The sequence below is a fragment of the Armigeres subalbatus genome, chromosome 1, assembly GCF_024139115.2.
Source record: "Armigeres subalbatus isolate Guangzhou_Male chromosome 1, GZ_Asu_2, whole genome shotgun sequence".
In the NCBI taxonomy this organism is placed as follows: Eukaryota; Metazoa; Arthropoda; class Insecta; order Diptera; family Culicidae; genus Armigeres; species Armigeres subalbatus.
The window spans coordinates 253,502,524-253,508,292 of record NC_085139.1 but is presented as its reverse complement, the minus strand read 5'-3'; positions in this window follow the sequence as shown (position 1 = coordinate 253,508,292).

The window sequence follows — 5,769 nt, the reverse complement described above, 5'->3', positions numbered from 1 at the left end:
AAGCGAGGATCGCAGCCGAAATTATAACTTGACCGGGGTGCGCCGCGACCAGGAATCGAAGTACATAAGCGGCGATTACGCAGACACCGCAGTATACTGCGCCGGGCGCCTAATCAGTGCGAACGCGCGTCACGAACCACGAGATGATCGTGTCGCATAGCCTCGCGCCGAAGAGCGAGAGAGAGAGCGAGTAACGAGCGAACCCGAATTGATTCTCGCGAGAGCGAGATAAGGAGCATTGCGCCGCGCGACAAACCGCGAGGCGAAACATCCCAATGCTCACTGCAGTGATAACAAGCGCAATGATCGACGAGCCTGCTCCAATCAATTTCAATCATAAAAGGATGTTTTCATGTTTTGATTAATTTTATTGCTGATTTAATGTTTCGATCGAAATCAAAATTGTTTTTCACTTTCCATATAGGATTCCTTATCAACCATCTATTCCATCTTGAAATGAAAGTGACTTGAAAACCAGTTGCCAAAAATACCGTCAACGTTCGGAACTCCTTATCGCAAGAACCGAAAACTTGAACACCGCACAAAACTGATTAAAATTCGGCGCGGTGGCGTTCGGTTGGCGGTATTTACTTGCGAAGCCAGCTCGACGTTTTTTTTTTCGCGAACATACATATTCGACGATCAACGTCACGAATGCCAGAAAAGTGTGTTTCGAGTGTTACTGTGCCATTAGGTGCTACGCGGAAGGCAGTTCGCCTTTTCTAAACTTTTAAATATGGTGCGATGTCTGGACTAGACTTTGGAGAACAGGTTTTCTATATGAGAAATGGTTTCAGGAGACCTAACAGCGGATCATCGACCGAATTTTACATGGTTCGATTCGGCCAGAGTGGGCACGTCTTGACAACAGTTGGATGATTTTTGCAATATTTCAATATAGGTGGGATCGATGATATTCAACACTGGAGTGAAGACAAAGCATCAACTGGAAAATTTATCTTTTAACGATTTCTGTCTCGTCGTCGAGGTCTTTGAAGACCCTTTGTCCAGTGGCCGTTTTCTTACTTGTCTCATTTATTCAAATGAGGAGAAGTTGACAAAAGAAACTTTCTCTCTCTCTCTAGCGACTTTCGTCCTTATTTCAGATTGAGATAAGATAGACATGTCAAGTTGAACGTTATATTGTTTTTTAGTGAAAGACGTTTTTATGAATAATACTCTATTTCTTCCTTTCGCCTTATACCGAGAAAACGTATTCATTTAAAGAAGGCATTACTTCTTCTCTCGCATTATACCGGGTAGACGCATTCATTTAAAGAAAACGTTTTCTCTCCCTTCGCTTCGGGGCCGAATTTGGCCGAATAGGACATTTAGTTGAATAGGGCATCTGGCCGATAAGGACATTTGCCCGAATAGGTCATTTAAAAAATGAGAAATAAGGACAGAGAGCCGCGCGAAAGTGCATCCAAGTACCAAGTACAAGTGTACCATTTTTCGTCATCTCGTTCACCACGTACATTTAGTACAGCGACTGATTTGATGAGATCCAGTAGATAACGCACAATCATGGAGTCGGTGTGGAAATATGACCGAAATGCTTGCAACTGTATTCTCGTAGAGATGAGCTAACAGCACCGCGGAGGACAGCTCTAGCCGAGGAATAGTGAGCTGCTTCCTTTTCTTTTCCGAAACTCGACCCATTGCTCCCGAAGTTTTGCAGAGGTTCGTCCCAAGACACCTTTAGTTTCCAGAAACTTTGGACGAATATTTTGGCTGAAACGGTTACAGTTCCAATTAGCCCAAGAGGATCAAAAATTCGAGCCAAATCGGAGATAACTGATCGCTTGCAGATGACCGATGAGTTCCACTCCGGCACCTTGAAGCGAAAAACGTCGATCCTAGGCTCCCAAATCAGCCCAAGAGTTTTGATGGTAGCACTTGAATCGTCAAGCTCGAACAACGTACGAACGTCTTGAAGTTCTGCTGGTATTTTCTCCAGAACGACTGGCCAGTTGCTGCTCCACTTTCGCAAGTAGAATCCTCCACCTTTTAGCAATTGCTGCATATCGCTGCACAGTTAGACGCCTTCTTCTTTGTTGTCTACGCCTGTCATCATATCGTCCACATAGAAGTCCATGCTCAGAACTCTTGCTGCCTCGGAATATTTGTGTCCATCCAGTTCTGCGAGCCGCTTGGGGCATATTGTCACCAGGTGTGGTGCTGAAGCTGTGCCGTATGTAACGGCATTCAACTGGAAGATCTGTACACTTTGCCGTACGGTTTGCCCACTGCTGCAATACCATGCGGTACATTTTTTCGGCATTCGCTGGCAATGGCAATCCGATGGAATCGGAAGCGAAGGATGTTCGAAATGATTTCGTCCTGAACCACCATCAAGGCGTTGTTGCGCACGATGCGTCAAACACCACCCTAAGTTTCGTAGTGGTACTATCGGGTTTGATGACGCAATGATGTGGGATAAAGTACAGGGGTAAAGCATCCGTACACGTGTTGACAATGCGCGGTCTGCACACGTCTGTCTCGGCAGGAAGGTTACCACATACTATCCAGCCGAGTGATGTATTTTATACGATAGGTCCGTCATCGAATTTGATCTTCTCCTTGTGAAGCAGCTCGATGATCACATCCACGCAGCCAGGCTCCTTAAACATCGGATCAGCGAGGGCGATATCTACCGGAAGCTGTAATTTGGTGGAATCAATCCTCCGGATGGGAAGATTCAGTGTAACTTGAGGTAGAACGTAGAAATTCTCCTCCCCAGTGAACGACAAAAGACGAGAACGAACCCGAGCACAGATTGACTGCTTACACTTCTTAGCGGCTTGGCTGATGCCACCAACAGAAAGTGCCTCACGAGATCGCTTGAACTGCAGGCTCTGTGACGCTCGTTCTGATAGGTTCTGATATGAAGCAGAGCTGAGAGCCACTGTCAAGTAGTGCTTTAGTTTGCATCAAGATGAATATAGTACTAGGTGCTCCAATCTGCTAAGTTTGTGGAAGAGAAGAAGGCGGGGGTGAAAAATTCATTTTCAGTGCAAAACGAAAACAAAACGGCTGGCTCTCCCATACTAAAATCCAAGATGGCTGAATCGTGAATTTGGCAGATTGGAACACCTAGTGGTGTATTGGCTTGCATGATGTTTCCAAATTGATCCTCAATGATCACGATCGCAGTTGCGAGAAGAACTGATCGTGACACCTTGGTTTCTTGAGCGGCTAGTACAATATTGGGAGTGTCTGGTGTGGGTGACGATTGACATAGCATGCTTGGATTGGCAATAAGAATGGGGGATTTGGAATATTGGTTGGTGGATTGCTGAAGATTAAATTGAGTTAAATTTCTCTGTTGTGAGGGTTATGTCATCTGATTTGAATGTGGGTTCTGAGAAATTTGTTGCAAGCGTTTGTTCGGTTGCGGCACTTGCTGTTCACTGGTGTTCAGGTGCAACAATGAATGATTTCGCTGTCCACAAACACGAAACGTACCTCGCGAGCAAAACTTGGCAGCATGACCACGAGAAAGAAAATTGAAGCACAAATCACTATTCTTCACAACGTTTCTTCGTTTGTCGACTCGCATTCCCTTGAACCGCTTGCATTGATAGGGCCAATGTTGTCCGTCGTTGCAGATAGAACACGACTGCTGTTGAACCGGGTAACTGCTGCTAACCTCCAGATGTTTCTTCACCTCCATTGGTACCTGAGTTTCACTCGAAATCAATCGCAAAACTGTGCAATGGCTTGAAAGAAACTGCATCATGTTTTCGAACTTGGAACATCCGTAGAACGATGATCTGTTTCCCACAAACGCAACGTTGCGGTGGGCTTCCCGAGTTTCTCCAGCATCTAAGAATGTTTTTCAAATTCGCCTATAACATGGTTTAGCGCTTCGAAAGACTCCTTCTTCATTGGATTGATCGCGAACAAAGCGTCGAGGTGGGATTTGACCAGCAACTTTTTGTTTTCGTAACGTGACTCAAGTGCTTTCGAATACGCTACGGAGTAGTTGGCCGCAGTGATGTCAATCGAAACGATTTGCTGTAGCGCTTCTTCGGCCAACGACGTGCGATATCGTTCAAGCGTGGATTGTCGACAATCAGGTTTTTAAAAGTGTTCCTGAAAGTAGTCTACTCCATCAGCGATCCTCGAAACGTCGGCAGCTTCAACTCAGGTAGCTTGACACGCATGGCTGGCATTGGAGTCCGGCCGTTGGCGTGCGGCACAGGAAACAGCTGAATACTTGAACCAGGACCTTGCATGAATGCTTCTAACGACTGTTTCAAACTGAAGTACTGGTTGATGAATGCCTTCTGAACTTTTGGGTTTTGTTCACCTTGCTCCTTCTCTTTGGCCGCTTTCTGCTTTCGGGCTTCTTCGGAAAGCTCCTTCGAATCCTCTTCTTGCTCGTCGTACTGCTCGAATTTATTTCAATTTCAGCCCGAACATCACAAAAAGAGTCAAACACTTCATCCAACTTACTAAGCCTTTCTCAAATCGGGTTTCACTATTTAGCTCACTATTTCACTGCTAGCACTTCACAAAAGTTGCAACCGAACCGCGATACCGAACGTCTTAGCGCTTGACAGAACCCACCGAATGACGGAGTAGCTATTCGGAATAATATAATGAACCAACGACCGCAAGGTGGACTCAACTCAGCGAACCAATTCAACCCCCAAACCAAATAAATGCAATCATTTAATAATTTATGCTTTATTGACAGCCGTTTCCACCGCATGCAAATGGTCAGTGTGGGCGAAAGATCATGCGTTCTTATCGCCACCATTCGACTACCTTCTTATGACTATGTACTTAGCTCAAATCCTGCTGTTTCTCTCGAAGCTCGCCGGAACTGCAATGCCATCGAATCGTTACTGCCGATGAATTGAAAGAGTGTGCCAAAATGTCAAAAAGGAATAACTAAACTATTCGATATTTTACACTACTCACTTCTCACTACAGTGAGAAATGAGGAGTAGGAAATGAGTAGTGAGACGTCTCACTACCTACTTCACACTACTCACTTTCCACAGCGATACGTATGAGATGATGAGTGAGCAGTGAGATGTCTCACTACTCACTTCTCACCCTGAATGTCTCTTATCACTTCTCACAGCGTAAAGTGAGAATGCAGATGCCTCTCTTCTCACTCATCACTTCTAACTTCTTATTTCTGACTTTCACAGTGAGAAGTGAGATGTGAGACGTAAATGACACATTCGGCCGAATGACCTATTCAATTATATAACCCTTTCGGCCAAATGACTTTTGGCCTAATGGTCTGTTTGGCCAAACAACTTTCGGTCTAGTGGCCTTCGGCCAAATGGCATTCGCCCAAATGTTATTCGGCCAAATGGGCCTTTCCCCCTGGAATTAGCTAAGGCACAATCCAAAACATCGTTCTTGCACTCTTTCTCACATCCCAAATAGATCTTTCTTACAGCTAAGACGTCATCCATATACTGATAAGCCGATAATCACATATTTCGGTGGGAAAATATTTTTTGAACGGAAGTCGGCGTAATATTTGCCATAATTTGTCGATACGTAACTTCAATCTGGTGACAGCTTAATAGTCCTGCTGTTCATCAAGCAGGACTATTAAACTGTTACCAGATTGAAGTTACGTCAGGAACATGAACTCGGAGCCTTGACGGAGTCAGTGGGCAGGACTACTGAACTGTCATGGCAAATGCTGAGTAACGCGTACCTGAAGGAAAAAAATAGACCCCATTTGCGGTCCTCAGTCTCTTAGTCAGCAACTCCTGTCCCTACAGACCCAAACGC